Source organism: Topomyia yanbarensis, chromosome 2 (genome assembly GCF_030247195.1).
Source record: "Topomyia yanbarensis strain Yona2022 chromosome 2, ASM3024719v1, whole genome shotgun sequence".
NCBI lineage: Eukaryota > Metazoa > Arthropoda > Insecta > Diptera > Culicidae > Topomyia > Topomyia yanbarensis.
This window is the reverse complement of record NC_080671.1, coordinates 319,370,136-319,386,758: the sequence shown is the minus strand read 5'-3', so window position 1 is coordinate 319,386,758 and position 16,623 is coordinate 319,370,136. Positions and strand designations below refer to the sequence as shown.

The window sequence follows — 16,623 nt, the reverse complement described above, 5'->3', positions numbered from 1 at the left end:
AGTCATGGTAGCGTTCCCGTTTTTTTTTCGCTGACTTTGTTTTGCTCTTTATGCTATAACTTGCGGTAGACAACTCTGCGACGTATTAACAAAAGATATACCATTCTAGTGGTGAAGACGAATTTAAAATCGATTAAGGAAAATCTGATATATGACCGGTCAAAGTAAGCGTTCCCATTTTTTCGACCCCCTTGATAGTCCGCGTAACTTTTTACCCCCTTGGTATTCCAAAATTAAAAAGGCGAAAATTATTAAAAGCTTTATCGTTTGTTTTCTCAGTTTCAAAGAAACATAAAAGGGTCAGATCACATTCAATGGCAATACAGTAGACCACCTGTTTAAAGGTGTAGCAAATTTTGTGGAGTAAGCTAGATCGATTATCATCGAGGTGACAATCACATGCCGAACAGTAATAATTTAATTCTCCTCGCTGCCGGGAGGAATTTAGTATTAACACAAAGTTACCGGTGCCCAACCTAGACCTAACCAGTACTGCACTCCTTTTTTGGTCTCAAATTTCCAAGAACAGAAGCTTTCTGCTTCGGCTTTATATCAGCGCAATCTCGAACTGTTATATTTGACAGTCTCTCAAGACAAAAATTTTGGCCTGCACACGAACTCTCATCAACCTATAGTTTTTAGGAGCAGTTACAGATGTCCTTAGAAGGGGATCGTCCGGACCGCACTCTTTCTGGGCCAAAATAGCATAACGATTTGTCGTGGTGAGTAGCGTAGCTCTCTTTAGTATTTCTGCAAAATAGTGTTTATACTAAATTTTAAAAGAACGCTTCAGATTCTCCAGGCGCAGTTTGTGCGCGGGGCGTGGTAACAGATCATGTGGATTCTTTCCACAATAGGTATACTATTCAGCATTTCCAATGCAAGAGTCATTTTAATTTTTTTCTGCGCATTTGACATATCGGGAGCTTATTGTTACAATGATCCACTCGTTTGTATTTAGTGCAATGCAAGATGCGTGGTACACATGGTAGAACAGGCAGAGGCAAACCTTATCGATCAAGACGCAATTAGGTATAACAGTTCCATTCGTCGTTTCCAAGGTTCCGTCCTGTGCGATTGCCATTTAAATTCTACATTCTACGTTCAACAGCTCAATCGAATGGGAGAACAAACCGTTGATCTAAACTTTGTGAGTGGCAATGTAGACGCGGTAGCACTTCGCCAAAAACTTACCACCAGTAAAATCATTTACTTACTTAAGACAGGCCGAACTTTCGAGATATCTATCACGGCTGAATGTTTCTGCGTCAGGTTTATCTTTGATCTGAAAGAAGGTCAAATATGGTTCGATCGAGTTCAATGTGTATGATTTTAAAGTGCAAGTCGAAATCTTCGATGGCACATCTTTTTCGACATCCATTTTACCCCCAGCTTAATTTTATCAGAAGAGCTTGTTGAAAACGTAAAGAATACGAAGGAAGAAATAGAAACTACGCGAGATATAATTAATTGAAAAACAAGTTAGAGGATAGTAAAGCAAAAATGTTATACATATCTTCACTCGTTATATGGCTGGAAGATAACGATTTTCTAAGCAACTGGATCGAAGAATCTTTGTCGTATGTGAAAAAAGATTGCAAAAAAATGGGTAGATAAATTATGGGACATAAAATGAATGTCGTGACGGCACGGGTGAATTATTGCGACACTTTCAAACTTGCGTAACCTTTTCCATACTTGGCCGAAATAAACTAAATTTTGCCCCGCTTCTATTTAGAGTGTATTGTTCACATTTGTTAAGTTTTTCAGTAGTCAGTGAGAATCCGGTCGAGATGGAAGAAAGTCAAACCCAGTCGGTCTGGGTTCAATCCCAGTCGAAGTCGTTGAGATTTTCTGAGGTGAAACCTATGGTCACGTCGTCCTTCGGAAGGGAGGTAAAGCCGTTGGTCCCGGTCCATGTGTTGATGGGACAATTAATAGGATCCATATGGTGGTGTCTCTGGCTTCGGTGATGGGCACTCAGTGTGGACATAGGCCGACGGAAATAAATAAAAAAAACTAAAGGGCTGCAAAACCGTGATTTCACCAAGGGCGCCAGAAGATCACACAAAGGCTCTGATTGCAACACCCATACTGAACATTGCAATATCTCAAAAAGTTTGGCATCACCTTAAAAGGGTAAATTCAAGATGATATATCTTCAGATCCTGCTTATCTGGAAAGCAATTCTCTTCAGCAAAGTTTTTCTATAGGCCAAGAGGGTTCGGAAGGTGAACATTTAGAGTCAGAATTTTGTCACTATGTGGCGCTAGTGTGCATGTGAAGTTAAGTAAATACAATCAGCCTTATTCTACATTACGACGGATCGCTTTTTCGAACGAATGTGATTTGCATTCACAATAACGACAGCAAAACCAAACGGGAGCCTGCTTCGATCGAACCACATTCGTTCGAAAATGTGATCCGTCGTAATGTAGAATAAGGCTGAATATTGCTGGATGCTAATTCGAGAAGACTTTATCCAACACAAACGAATGGGGATCAAGGGGAAAAGTTTGTTTTCTACCGGAATTGTGATTGTGTGAACAGCACAAAGGTATATTAACAGATAATATTCGTTTCAAATTCCATTAAGTGGTAGGTATTTATTAAACTGTGCAGATACACGTTTCGTCAACGTCTTGCTATTGCAAAGCCCTGGCAGTACAATTCCCTATAGGAATTTTGAACGTCTGCTTCAACAGACTTCGCAGCCGATTCCTAGCTTTCAGAACATTAGGTGGCTAGTGCTACAATCCCACTGAGACTCCTTCCCGATAGGGGCTTGAATATTTGACGACTGGCTTGTGAGACCAGTGCTGCACCCTATGAACCGTCGCACCAGGGCAGGGTCTGCTAAAATCACAAAATTTTTATTTCGCTAAACGTGTCATAACATCAACATTTTCCATCGGATGTTAGTGATAATAGGCTTAAAATAACGTAAACATATTATCTGTCATCTTAGATTCTACAAGGTCCGAAAAAATTGCTTTGCTGTAAAAAAATCAATTAAAAATGTTCAAAAATCCACTTTTAAAATGGTCAAAAATCCATTTTTTTAAACTTGTGTTGCTTGCAACACTAAAAATTTTACATATGACCGAACACATATATATTTTTGGAAAGAGCATTTCGGCACCTTTCAACCTGCATATTGTTTAAATTATCATCCAATTAATTTCACACGAAATATTGACTAAAAACTGAAAAAAGTTCTAAAAAACGAAAATCTCAAAATCGCTTCTTCGCACAAAAAAATGAATATTAGTTTCGTTTTTTGCGACCCAAAATTAGTCTAGAAAATACTTTTGCTTGTAAACTAGTGTAATCAATCACCGAAATAAAAACCTCCTAGGTCCTTTGGAATTCATGATAATTTATCCCCATTTGTATGTTATATTCGTATTGGATTTTAAGAACATCCCTCAGAATCAAACAACAATTTGTCAATTATGTCGTTAAAGAATCTCAGATTTCGGATACAATCATTTTTTTTTTGGCCTAAGGAAAATGAAGCATACCATGCTAAAAAATCAAATAGTTGTGCTGCGCCTAAACATGTTTTGCATGTTCGAAACGATTGACCGTCCTCACAATTATTATCGTAAAGTCACTTAATGGGGTCATACCCCAACTGTTTGCCCCATATGCTCAACATCCCCAGCACTACCGTTTAAGCTTAAAGGTGGTCAATGTATATTCAGAAATGAACCACTTTGGCTTATCAACATCACTGCAGCAATAATGCGGATCATAGTTATCTTGTTCAAGGGATGTATGAGATAACTTCTAAGGCGATAGATAAAATTGCAGCAAGCGATAACGGTCGCGTGACGACGAGCTTAAATTGGAGTTAATTTTAGATAGTCTAGCAACATCATGAATGCGACCATGAAACTTATGATCATCATAAAAATCAAACAATGTAAATAGTTTTGGAATACACATTATGTAAGCTTGCTGCTTTAGTTTGTTTAGATTTGAATATAGATGGGAAATGGATAGTTTTACTACAGCATTTTCTGGGGTAGCTATACAGAACCAACTTATGCGAAGCTGGTAGAAATTGAAAATTACAAAAACAGGTACGTATCAATAAAATCGATTTCATTGACTAGATTCACACACAGGAATACATTGGATGAAAAAGAAATAGTAAAACGAATGATGAAATATTCGTTATACACTAATTTGCTTTATAATTTTGAAACATCATTTTCAACAATGTTATTATAATCTTCATCATTTTTTCGGCACGGATTTTCACTCATAAGCAACTACTGGTAAAATCACAGATTGACGAAAACAACTGCATGGAGCGAGGAAGCGATTTCCGTGTTTCCATAATAATATAACCTGCACGTCACTAACGATCACTATCACGCTGGACTTGTAAGAAAAATCGATTTTCCACAAGCTTACACTTGTTAAACAGAAGTTTGTCCTTTACCGGCCGAGCGACAACTGGATCGCGCTGTACACGATTCAGAATCGCGCGGTAAAAACACGGTTATCAGTTTGTACATCTACATATATTCGTTGCAGCGCCGGTGGTTGATGTTGCCACTATTGATATACATCTAGAATTATTGCTACAGTGTGCATATTTACAGCGGAACACATCGTGCCACCAACTCGTTCTCCGCGCTACCAATTTAACCTGACATTGACATTTTGACTTTCACTCATTCTTCACAGCGCTAAGGCGAATCTTCATTGATTCTATGTAATATGTTCAATTGGTTTAGTGACAAGTTTTATGCTCTAATTTGAGTTAACCTTGCCGAGTTTGTCGAGATCTGTAGTGTAGACTTTCATAACGCTCCGGTTTCAAATTGTGTTGTTGTGGTTCGACTATAGAGGTCTTTAATTTGAAAAACAAACTATATCTTTTTTTCAAATATTTCGATAGTCTTTCGAGCACAGAAGTATAATTTTAAAAAATCAGAAAGGATGTATCTGTTAAAATGTTTGAGGCATTTTGTCAATTTTAAAAAATCATAAAGGACGTATGCGCTAAATTTTTTTCAAATATAACAATATTTTCAATCATTTTCAATTGGTTATTTCTGGATGTTGTTGTTACCTCAAGTTATAGCTCTATCGGCAAGGGCGACGTCTTCCTCACAATTCAATTATTTAAATAACTTTTGAGTTGTTGTGATTATTTAAAACGGTGTAGAACTTATTAGGTGAATATCATTGATCAATAGAAAAATACCTATGATCCTTAGTTGCTTCCTTGAGGAGTTTTTAAAGGCGGGGGGGATATTTTCGAGGGACGTTCCACCAAAAGTTTCGTCACTGTGTCGCTAGTCGATATTTTTGCAAAGAAAAATTACAGACTGTTATTGAAATGATGCAGTATAATATACAAAAGTTTCGATCAATTCGTTTCACCCAAATTTCTAAAAAAATCGCAGAAACTTTTTTTTGTTCAAGCTGAAACCGTTACTGAGAGAATAGTAATCAGTAATAGTATAGTATAGTAGTCGTACACGTTCTAGTATAGTCGTCCAGTCGTACACGTTTCGGTATAGCAATGGCAAAACATGCTTTTTAAAACTTCGCGGGACAATCGAAAGAAGTAGCGTCCTTTCACAACAGCTGCAACAAATAATTCAGCGATGATCTTGAAAACCTGGTTACAGGAATATATCTCTTGTCTAATTTACAAAAAAGAACAGTGAAACAAGACCCATTTGATCACGAGCAAAGTAGTTCAACCAAACAAAGCCTCTAATTTGCCGATCTATGTCTCCAAAACCAGGTGTCTAATCATTACGGTCTCTGTCGCATTCGAAATTTTTAGTACTTATATACATATTGAGATTCTAAAAATGAAATTGTAGAAATATCGTTTTAAGAATTATGTTCTCGCTTTTTGTTCATACGATGAGTTATCGATAAATCAAATAAAGTTATTGATTTCGAGGACTGTTTAATTCCATATTCCAAATGACGCGCTCATTGAAGAACAATTAAACATTCACAATCTACAAGAATGATACATTAGTTTTCAAAAAATATGATCACCACGACGAATACTTTTTTCCACGTGATGCCAAGCATCATTTAAAAAAATAACGCATAATTTATAATTAGTTTTTGAGTTTCCTCGCCTCATCAGAATCAAATACTAAGCGTAGAATATTTCTAACGTTTCAATATGGGGTCCCGTTTCAAAGTTTCTGCTGAGATATTTTGCCAGTGTTCAAATGCGAATAACTTCCGTTGTACTAGTTGGAATCGCTATATTTTTGCACTATCTGGTCGGAAATATGTTAATTTCGTAAATTGTATTAGTACTATAAACAACGAAAATACTGTATTTTATTATTTTATGAAAGTACTAATTATCTGAGTTGATTGCTCCATACAATTCGATTAAACAGCGAGCGTTGCAAGGTCTGCCCCTTTGTTATTCAATGAACTGCGACGCACATATAAAAATGGAACATAACAAAAAACCGATTAAATCCACCTAGCAGTGAGATGAGACATTTCTTACATATTTCACTATTGGATTAGTTTGCAGAACTCACGAGAAGTAGGCACCCAATTAAAGGTGGGATGAAAACAGTTTCTAGTCTTGCACGAATAAAATCTCGAATAAATTGAATAAATTATAGAAATCAACAAAACGACCGAAATAAAAAAGTAAAGCAAAAATTGAAACAATAGGTATTTAAATTCATAAAATGAGTACAAAAATTAATGGAAATCATTATAATTTTGATCCAAATACACGAATCAAATTAGATTAGGTTATTACATAAAAATTAAGATTATATTTAGAAATAGTTATAAGATTAATAGAATAAATTGACTCATACTAACAAATTGAATGAAATAAAACGAATGACTGAACATGAAATGCATAAAATTAAAGATATGAATAAAATGAATCAGATAAATCAGATAAATCAAATGAATCAAATGAATCAAATGAATCAAATGAATCAAATGAATCAAACGAATCAAATGAATCAAATGAATCAAATGAATCAAATGAATCAAATGAATTAAATCAATCAAATAAATCAAATAAATCGAATGAATCAAATGAATCAAATGATTCAAATGATTCAAATGATTCAAATGATTCAAATGATTCAAATGATTCAAATGATTCAAATGATTCAAATGATTCAAATGATTCAAATGATTCAAATGATTCAAATGATTCAAATGAATCAAATGATTCAAATGATTCAAATGATTCAAATGATTCAAATGATTCAAATGATTCAAATGATTCAAATGATTCAAATGATTCAAATGATTCAAATGATTCAAATGATTCAAATGATTCAAATGATTCAAATGATTCAAATGAATCAAAAGAATCAAAAGAATCAAATGAATCAAATGAATCAAATGAATCAAATGAATCAAATGAATCAACTGAATCAAATGAATCAAATGAATCAAATGATTCAAATGATTCAAATGATTCAAATGATTCAAATGATTCAAATGATTCAAATGATTCAAATGATTCAAATGATTCAAATGATTCAAATGATTCAAATGATTCAAATGATTCAAATGATTCAAATGATTCAAATGATTCAAATGATTCAAATGATTCAAATGATTCAAATGATTCAAATGATTCAAATGAATCAAATGAATCAAAAGAATCAAATGAATCAAAAGAATCAAAAGAATCAAAAGAATCAAAGGAATCAAAGGAATCAAATGAATCAAATGAATCAAATGAATCAAATGAATCAAATGAATCAAACGAATCAAATGCATCAAATGAATCAAATGAATCAAATGAATCAAATGAATTAAATGAATCAAATGAATCAAATGAATCAAATGAATCAAATGAATCAAATGAATCAAATGAATCAAATGAATCAAATGAATCAAATGAATCAAATGAATCAAATGAATCAAATGAATCAAATGAATCAAATGAATCAAATGAATCAAATGAATCAAATGAATCAAATGAATCAAATGAATCAAATGAATCAAATGAATCAAATGAATCAAATGAATCAAATGAATCAAATGAATCAAATGAATCAAATGAATCAAATGAATCACATGAATCACATGAATCACATGAATCACATGAATCACATGAATCACATGAATCACATGAATCAAATGAATTAAATGAATCAAATTGATTTAATTCATCCAGTGAATACAATGAATCAAATTAATGAAATGGATCAAAAGAATAAAAAGAATGGATGAACAAAATGAATAAAGTAAAAAATAAATGAAATGCATAAATAAAACAAACGAATGAAATAAACAAAATGAGCTGAAATGATAAAATGAATAAAAAGAAGAAAATGAGCAGAATTAAATGCATTGATTAAAATGAAAAATTGAACAACAGTAAAAGGTTATAAATTAATATAAAGAAATAAATTGAATCAAATAAATTATTTGTATGAAATGATTAAAACTGAAAAAGTAGTCAGATTATTAAAATGAAGTAACTGAACAAAATGAATAAACTGGAAAAAATGAATAAAATGCATACAATGAAAACAACGAATGATATGAGTAAAATGCACAAAAAGAATAAACTGATCAGAGTGAATCCAAAGAATGAAACGAATAAAATAAGTAAAATGAACGCAGATGAACAAAACGAATAAAAAGATGCGGAATGAAATAATTAAATAAAATGAAATGATCATATATTTGAAGACAAACACATTTTTGAATAAAGAAAATGAATAAACCGGATTGTACGAATTTGAAAACCATTGCATCAGAAAGTTTTGAAATGTTTTTGAAAATCCCATCTTCTGAGAAAAGGCTTATAAATATCCAATGAACTTTCTAGGGCTTCCATCTTTGTTTGGTTTTATTCTTTTTGTTTTCATGCTTCTTTACTTGACGAATTCAAAGTTTACTTTTTGGTCACATATTCCCGAAAAAAAAATTATGTGCAGAACAGAATGTACTGGTCCAGTATTTTAACGCGCAATTGAATATAGTAAAGTGAGACAAGGTCACATGTGCTTTCAAGCCCCTTGAACAGAGAACGACATAGGGAGAATGCGATTCGTGAATGAGACAGGTAGATATTTCAAAGTTTTTATTTGCATTGAAGTAAATAGTGTGAAATGTCTAGGCTATGTCGATTGCATAAAAGTCGTGTTTGTATTGTTTCGTTCGGAATTCTCGTGCAGGAAATATGGATAAATAAGTCCTATACAAACCAATATTGTGAAAAAGAAATGGTTCAAACTACTCAGTATATCCAAATATGGACGACGATAAGTTAGAAGACACATTGTAGTTGCATCCCCCATCGAGAGTGTGTACTTTGGGGAATTCTTTTCCTGGATCTAATTTGTGGATGTTTTTGGTCTTTGATCCGTCATTTTTCATGAAAGTTCGTACCAATACAACGAATGTGCAGCTGATACAACTCATGGTTCATTCGCCTGCGCAACGTTCCGTCTTCCATCTGCACGCCACCATAGATGGTACGCAACACTTTTCGTTCGAAAACTCCAAGGGCGCGTTGGTCCTCCACGAGCATAGTCCAGGTCTCGTGGGCGTAGAGGACCACCGATCTAATCAGCGTCTTGAAGATAATCAACTTCGTGCGGCGGCGAATTTTGTTCGACCGGAGTCCAAAGTAGGCACGATTTCCCGCTATGATCCGTCTCTGAATTTCTCTGCTGTTATCATTGTCGTCGGTTACCAGTGAGCCCAAATACATGAATTCGTCGACCATCTCGATTTCGTCACCGTCAATCCGAACTCGGGTGGGAGGTTCACATTGTCGTCTCTAGAACCTCTTCCTCTCATGTATTTTGTCTTCGAAATCCTGGCTTCAGCTTTCAGTCTTTGAGTATATATTACATTCAAAATTCAATAGAGATACGAATAGTTTAAATATCGCACGTGGAATGTCTCTTTTGAAAATTTCCATCGTCAAACTTTCATATTACCCAGTTAAGCCAAATATTTTTCTGATATAGCCATGAATTTCCTTAATTATAGTGAAGATACAGGCTTTGAATACAATTGAATTAAAGTTGAGTTGATGTAGCAGCAGACAAAAAATAGTTTTGTTTTCTCAAACCTTACAATTAATAAATATTTCAGATTGGCAGAAGATCTTATTACACAACTTAGAAATGCATACAGAAATAGCTAGATAGATGCGATAGAAGAGAGACAGAGAGAGAAAGAGAGAGAGAGAGAGAGAGAGAGAGAGAGAGAAAGAGAGAGAGAGAGTGAGAGAGAGATGAGGGGGGGGGGGCGTGTGAGGAATGGCAAATGATGGTTAATGCAGGGACATTATTTTTATAGGTATATTATTATGACATATTGATTCTTACATTCTTATCATAAATAATGCAAGTAGTAATTTTTGCGCCATAACCAGTATAACCTAAATCTTTCAAAAGAGCTAAATTTTCGCTAGATTTTTGGGCTTCAAACATACAGTTGCTTTCGGTGACGCCACAAGTATAATTATATTAGAAATCTGTTATCTCACTACTAGGTGAATTACTTGTTGATCTGTGTATTGATATACCATTCAACATTTACCTCATGATTGAACGCAATGCCTAATCCAAGGGATAAATACTAGAACTCACTGTTTCTTTATCAACACATTATTTTGTCTTTGAAGTGAACTTATATATTGATTTTTGAGAAATAGTTCATTTATTATAAAGGTAATTCACAAAATGTTCTCAACATCGAATTCCTTGAATCACGTAGATGTGTTTTCATACCCCGATATTCAAAATCGGTTTAGTTTTGCCCCTAAAACACCAGTAAAGCAATACTCTGTATGAAACAATCTCATTTTTAATTAGTGGAAATTGGTAAGCGAGGACTAAAAATACAAAATGTCTAATATCTCCGCCGCTCGTGCACGGATTTAAACAATCTATAGCTTGTTAGAAAGGTATTTTTACAAGCTTTCTATTTATGTGCATTTGTAGTACAATATTGTATTGTTCGAAAGTTATTTGCAAAAAACCTGCCGTGTTTTGACAAAATCGCCCATATCTCAGAAAGTAAACAACGTATCGAAAATCAAAAATAATAGTGTCAAATGGCAACGTTAGGCCTTTCATTTGAAGCTAATTTCATTAAGATCGGCTCAGCCATTGCTGAGATAATTACATGACATTTTGTACATACATACATACACACATACACACACACACACACATACAGACATTGTCTCAATTTGTCGAGCTGAGTCGATTGGTATATGAGACTCGGCCCTCCGGGCCTCGGAAAAAGTTGTCAAAGTTTGAGCGAATCCTATACATTTCTTTTGTAAGAAATGTAAAACCGTCAATTTGCTTTCTGACCTCGTAGTAGTTGCTACGTTACGTGTCAGCTCGAAGCAATTTATTCCATGACTGTCGCTAGGCATCATTCTAATGATGCACAGGCGTGCCAGTTTCATGCATACACACCACAGAAAAAGCAGAAAGCTCGTTCTTTCCGAGCTAAACAAATAGATTTCAAGTGTGTTCCGGTGAAGGGGTGGTTGGGTGTGAGAAACTCCGCTCTCTTACTCTTTCAAATGTGTGGCGTGCCTAGATAAATTCACCACGGCACGCACTCCAGTGTGCACTGCCGTGAGTGTATATACTGGAGTGTAGATTGGAGTATGCTCTCTGGTTAGTTTTCTTTTGGCAAGGGGTAGTGCGGGTGCGATTGACGATTTGATTAGTGCTGGTTGCAGCGTTGTGTGAAGAAGATTGTGTTGGTTTATTGGATACTGATATAAGTTTCTGCTGATGGTTTGATACTCGGGGTAAATTTGCCTAATTGTATTCTACTTCACTTCGGTTATGTCCCTGACATTACCTACCCATCTTTTTTTGGTTCATCGACTAACCACAAGTCTAAGTATTGCAAATCTTATTGGATTTCCTGTGTCAGACACACACAATTTGGATTACCGGAGTCTGTTCATAAAAGTACAATGCGTAAAACTGGTTACTCGAATACTGTAAAAATTACCGGATGAATTGTAAAATTAAACTTCAGTAAATTCATCAATGAACTATCAAATTGCGGATTTTCTGGAAATTGCATATTCTTGTGATTAAAGTTTAGCTTTAATGCTCTAAAAACATATATAAGATCAGTTTTCACATTTATTACAAAAGAAAAATATAGGATTCGCTCAAACTTTGAAAGCTTTTTCTAAGGGCCCGGAGTCTCATATACCAATCGATATCATCTCGAAAAATTGGACAATTTCTGTACGTGTGTGTGTACTCTATTATGTACACTAATGTCATGTAATTATCTCAACAACAATGTTTTTATCGAAGCTAGTTTAACATGAAAAGCTTTATGTGACCATTAGACGCTACTACTTTTGATTTTAGATTTATTGTTTACTTTAAGAACTATATGTGAATAATTAGAAAGCTCATTAAAATACCTTTCTAACAATTTATAGATTGTCAAAATCCGTTCTGCAAGAATTGTACCTCGAATAAACTGAATAAATCATGGAAAATCAAAAAAATAAATGAAATTTACAAATTATTCAAACAAAAAAATTATAAAAAGATATCAAATTCATGAAATGAGTAGAAAATTAATATATCAAATTAAAAGAATAAATACAGCGAATTATTTCAGCCCACTAAGTGAAAAATTAGACAATATCAAAGTTATAAAATTAATAGAGTAAATTAAGTTCATTTAAACTAACAAATTGGATGGAATTGATTAAAAGAAAGACATAAAAAAGTTTTTAAAACTAATAGGATGAATTCATTTGTGTAAAATTAATTATTTGTATGGATAACTGAAAAAATTAGTCAGATTATTGAAACGAAAAAACTAGATAAAAAGTATAAACTGGAAAAAATGAATTACATAAATGTGAATGTAAATCAGTTTAACGAGTGATACGAGTAAAATGCATTAAATGAATGAACTGATCAGAATGAATCCAAAGAATAAAATGAATAAAGTAGATAAAATGAACTTAAAATTATTTCTTGGTTTTTTTTTGCAAGCTCGATTTGTATACAAGCTTCGATTAATATTTTTTCTCAATAAATAGTTGTTCGGAAATCAGCCCCAATAAGACTTCAATCTGACTAGTATCGATGATCAAGGGTACTGAAAGGGTACGTACTGAAAATTCGCGGCGTCTGGTTTTAAGAATCTAATTTCGAGTTCCGTTATTGCTAACAAGCCCGTACATCAGGTTAACGATCCTTTGTATTTTTCGTCAATGTTCGATATTATCGTTTGTATGCATGTATTTCACAAATAATACGATTTAGAAAATATTAAACACTTTTCTTGATTTATAACATCTCGAGCTATCATAACTCTGTCTGTACAACGTGTCACTCGGTAGTTTTCAACCCAATGAATATATCGTAGACGAGTAATAGCGATTTTTTTTAATACTGTCGCAATAAATAGTGAACCGGCCCATTACGCAGCCGGTAGCCGGCTACCCAAAGTTTAAAAATAACCAAAAACTAAATAAGATCTTTTCTTTTTCGAGTGTACTCGAAAACCAACCAAACTACTACCTAATAAACCATGCTGTACAGGTCGCATCGCTTGCTTGGAGCGAATCCTAGACCTTATACCCTTCCAAACGACCAACTCCTTGACACCTATGGAAGAGCCTGATGAGTCGTCTGCCTTCCGTTAAGTAGGTGGAGCATCAACACTTCCCGTCTACCTTATCCTTTATCTTTCCCCGTGAACGATGGAGATGGGGGCGGCCGGCAATGATGGCTGGTGAGGTTTTAATATGGATCGGATTGGTATGAATTCCTACTTACCACTTCCTAAGCAACTCTTATTAAATGATTAGCAGTCAAACATGATGAAGTCCAATCCACCAAAATCATCGTCACTACGCAACGCAATCCAACGCAAAACGGGTCGCATTTGAAAACGAGTTTTTCGGAAAGTTTCCTCAATAAAAATTTTTCTACAGAATATAATTTTCAAATCCAGTATTTTAACGAGTAACTGCAAAGTAAACTGAAATAAGCCTCTTACAAAGTCACCGACAGAGAGAGAGAATGCTATTCATGAATAGGACAGGTAAATGTAGGTAATCGCTTGCAAATTGTTTCATTCAGAATTCTTGTTGCGGGGATATGGATTAATGAGTCCCATACAAGTGAATTTACCAGGAAAAAAAACTACTAATTGTGACTGCTATTGAAACCTTAATTGAAGCGTACTCAGCATTGAGCAAGCATGGGAAGCTAAAACTTTCCATAGTGCAACGTTTCGAAAGGATATCCCTACATATTCGCGGGACAACAATGCTTAAACATTCATTAGTTATAGTTTCCTCATAACACAAACATTTTGAAAATCATTCCTTTTATTTATTTCATCCAATTTGTGAGTTTGAATCAATTTAATGTATTCTATTAATTTTATAACTTTTTTATGTTGTGCAATTTTCCACTTAATGAGCTGAACTATTTTGATTTATTTATTCTATCAATTTGTTTTATATTATTTTTTCTACTCCTTTTATGAATTTGGTATGTTTTCATTTCGCGTTCTGCTCGGCGCGTTCTGCTTGCGTTGATCAGTAATGTCGACTGATTAAAGATTGGCATTGAAGAGCAGCGTGTAACTGTGCTGGATGTGTGATTCTTGTGTCCTTAGTCTACTGAAAAAAGCGAATTATGCTATTGCTTTAAAATCGATCGACGCAGTAAATGAAAATATTATCGAGACCGATACTTCATCGGCACAATACTGCCTCGCCTACCCACTTTCAATGAACTACGCAATTCATCGTTGCGATCGCAACTCTTTCTCAAGTCAACCCTGTCGCGGGGGCGGCGTTCTTATCGCGGTAAAAAACAATCTCACCGGCACTGTACAAAAAAGGCCTTGTTTTGAATGGTTGGGACAAGTTATTGTGCGCATTTCACGAGCAAGTTGTCGCTGTTTATTTGTTGTATATATCAGCAGCCGAACAGCAGTCCTGACCTGTACAATATCCCCTCCTCTGCAGTTCAACAAATTCTGGACAAAGGTAGTAGTTCCGACTGTGTAGATGATTACAACCTTCTCCATCTTAGATGGATATTCGACGATGATCTTAAATAAACTCTTCCACTAACGTAAATGGACGGACGTTCGATGATGGCATTTGTCAACTACGCCGATTTAGTCGAACTTCTCGAGCGGTGGTGGAATTCCGAGTTTCGTGGTCTACGTAAAATTCTCCGAAAACAACGGAAAAAGACACTTTCGTCACAAGACCAACGAATACAAAGCTGTTCTTCGCCAAACAGAGCTTCACTACTAAACTGCCCGGAATAGACCATTCGGCGAGTATATAAGTCATGTCCAAAAGAACCTTCGGAACAACCCATCGAAGTTTTGGAAGTTTGTGAACGGCAGAAAACGTGCTGGTGGTATTCCTGTAAATGTTTTACTTGGGTATGCCAGCGCGCAATCCACTACCGAGTAGGTAGACCTTTTTACAGAACACTTTCACGGGGTATTTACCAACCTAGCTGTCTCTCTGTCTCAAGAGTATATGGACACATTGCCATCATACGATATCAGTCTCCCTGGCTTGAAAGTCCTCGGCCCATTGAAAGGACCAGGCCCGGTTTGCATGCCTCTGATATTCATAAAAGGATGCGCACGAGCATTGTCATTGCCAGTTAGCATTGTTTTTAACTGCTAAATCTATGAAAGCGTCTTCCCGTGTGCATGGAAAGAAGCGGCTATAATTCCAATTCACAAGGGTGGAGACATTCATAATGTTGAAAGTAACAGAGGCATGTTTTTGAACTGTTTTGCCAAAGTCCTTGACAAATTTGTTAAAAATAAGATGTACGCTACTGCTCACATTCTCGACGAATTTCAGCACGGATTTGTGATGCAACGTACTACTACTTCAAATTTGATTATGTACACTAGCTCCTTCTGTTGAGAAGCGTCCGCAGATCGACACGATATATTTTGGCAAAAGCAATCGATAAAGTACCTCACAACATTGCTCTTCTGAAACTGCAAAGACTAGGATTTTCTCCGTGGTTAACTGGGCGATTGCGATCTTATCTGTCTAGTCGAAGTGCTTTCATTGGGATTGGATCAACATGTTTTAGTTTGCTTGCTACACCAACCGGAGCTCCTCAAGGAAGTCACCTAGGGCCGTTAATTTTCTTTTTATTCCTAAACGACCTTTGTACTCGTATCAAATCTGGATTCTTCGACGACGATTTAAAGATTTTTCGTTTCATTGCTTCCGGACTCGATTCTGCTGCACTTCAAGATGACGTAAATGACCTATTTAACAATGGTGCATGTTTAATGGCATGCAGATAATCGTTGACAAATGCTCAAAGTTTCAGGCGATCGTCCACTCTATCCCATTATGAGTACTTGCTCTAAGGACGCATCATCGCATGACATGACTTGAGAGTGCTGTTTGATAGAAAGCTTAGCTTCTTGGATCAAGTTACCGCAACGACGGCGAAGGCGTTCGCAGCACTTGATTTCCTGAAGCAAAATACCGCTGGCTTTGACGATTTACACGCACTACAATCTCTACAATGTGGATTGGCGCGAAGCATTTTGGAGTATGTCCTGAAAGTGTGCGCTCCACATCACAAC

The 16,623-nt window shown here is 35.3% G+C and overlaps 2 protein-coding genes across 11 annotated transcripts in view; one reads left to right on the top strand and one right to left on the bottom strand.

Moving 5' to 3' along the window:
- Positions 1-16,623, bottom strand: part of LOC131683731 (flotillin-2) — a 503,804-nt gene that overhangs the window by 25,280 nt on the left and 461,901 nt on the right. The window contains exon 1 of one of the 10 annotated variants that reach the window (XM_058965980.1): positions 4,360-4,459. The exons of 6 other annotated variants lie outside the window; for them this stretch is intronic. The gene's annotated coding sequence lies outside the window, so the exon portion shown is untranslated. Of the gene's footprint in view, positions 1-4,359; positions 4,460-16,623 lie in introns of those variants that run through there. 3 more of the 10 variants (XM_058965985.1, XM_058965984.1, XM_058965982.1) reach the window with 3 other exon arrangements.
- LOC131683723 (glucose dehydrogenase [FAD, quinone]) overlaps positions 1-16,623 on the top strand; it is a 107,988-nt gene that overhangs the window by 49,097 nt on the left and 42,268 nt on the right. The window lies entirely within an intron of this gene.